Genomic DNA, 2,052 nt, shown 5'->3' with positions numbered 1-2,052 from the left:
CATAAATACAAAGCTGGTGTTTAAAAATGTCCACTGAGTTGGCCTCTGATATTTCTTGGTAGGGTAGTGCAGCCTCACCCATTTCATTTTGGGGGACTTTAGGGGATATTTAAAAAGCCAGCTGAAGAGGACCTCACGAAATATTTACTCACTTTTCCAGCTATTACAGCCACATCTCCTTGATATGCAACGCAAACGTCGCGGATCCACCCGGATGTGAACTGGTTATGTGCATCGAGTCCTTTGTACGACTTCATTTCCTCCATGGTGTACAATGGAATAGGCGAAAAAACGAGGTAGTTCACGATATCAAAGTAGGAAAGTGAAGGCCATGAATTTATGTCGGTGCTGTAATCATTAACGGGAATCAAATAAGGGTCCACCGAACCAATCGACGCACATTTGTCTCTGTAAACGGTCTTATCCTCCGGGTTTAGTGATTCGTAGTATCCTTTGATTTTCGCCATTTTTGAACGCTCCCGCCAGTAGAGTGGTACGAGTGGTACTCCAAAATGGCTGCCGCGAAATCCCGTGACGTCATTAGGAAGCCTCTATACGGACCCGGAGCTATAATCAATACATTAATAGGGGATTTTTCGGCACCTCCCGCTTTTTTAACGCTGATTTGGGTGACTTGTGTAATTCATGGAGAACCGAAGAGTTTTCGTTTTGGGGGTGGGGAGTCAGTCCGTCAACTTCTCACTTCAAAAAAGAAGAAATCTAGACCGCAAAAATAATTAAACAAGCGAGTACCTGTTTTTCCAGCATGGCCAAGGACAGGTTACTTGAACACAACACGAGCATAACGTGTCTTCACGTGGTATATGTCCCGTCTGAAAGGAGTGCTGACAGAGAGCACCGGAATGCCGCTCCAGCCCTTCAAATATTGCAGTACCCATAAGGAGCCGTACACATGCCGCAGTGTTTGCGTGGCTGTGTCTTTAGTTGTAAGCACAGTGGTGATCTGTTGTTATTAGCATCTGGTTAGCTAGCTATGCTAACGAATTTAAAGAGCTTTTCTACAACCAGGTGGAAGAGAGCTCTCTCCTGAGAGGCTCACATAACCTCAGCTCAGTGAGGTTAAGGCACACCTTGATATGTTCAATATAGTTATTAATGAGACTAAATGAAAAACAGGTATAAAATACTATATGACAGTAACAAAAAAGTTGTTAAAAACAACAAGAATAGAGTTTAAAAGGGGAGTGATTTGTAAAATATCCAAAAAGAAAAATCTGCTTCCAGTTCTTTTTTTCATATGGGTGTTGAGAGATGTATCCATAGATCTCTTCATGTTGCTCTCAAAGTGCACCAGATTGATGCTTTTAACTTCAATATTTAAAAAAAAATCTTCCCGAGGGAACATGCCCCCCTAGAGGAGGTTAGGTCCCCCCCCCACTTAAATCATGTTCACATGGATAAGATACTAAATACATTTGCACACATATTGTGTCCATATCTTTCTGTTTTGGTGGTCACGCCACACCGTGCACATGCATGCATACGTGAGTCATGGTGAGATATCTGGATTAAGAGGTTACTTTTTCTTTGCACAGCATGAAAGAAAGGCCAAATGAATGGGCTGTGAGTTTAGTTTTTTTAAGCAGAGGTTGAGTTCAATCATTTGTACGGCCCTTTGAGGATGTTGTAAAAATGTAAAGGAAAAAGGTTCCCCACCCCTGCTGTAAATAATAATAAAAACCCTTTATTTGTAACTTAACATCTCTGTCTCCTATTGATCTGAGTATATTATAAAGGCCTTATAAAGGCACAGGCCTTTGTCAGACGGTATATTACGCAGTTTTTTTTCTGCTTCGAATAGTTCTCTCTTTTTTCACCATACCTGTGTTTGCATCACTGTAACCAATGAGCACCTGCATGTGTATGAGAATGGCCCTGACTCCATTTCAGCCCAGATTTACAAACTCCTAGCAGGACAAGCTCGAGCTCAATTCTCTCACTGAATAAAACAAAGTGAGAGAGGGACTGCAATGTAAGAGGGAAAGAAAGAGAAACTTTAAAACTGTTCAATTGTTATGATGTGTAAAGACT

The sequence above is a fragment of the Pseudochaenichthys georgianus genome, chromosome 13 (genome assembly GCF_902827115.2).
Source record: "Pseudochaenichthys georgianus chromosome 13, fPseGeo1.2, whole genome shotgun sequence".
Lineage (NCBI taxonomy): Eukaryota > Metazoa > Chordata > Actinopteri > Perciformes > Channichthyidae > Pseudochaenichthys > Pseudochaenichthys georgianus.
This window is presented reverse-complemented; position numbering follows the sequence as displayed.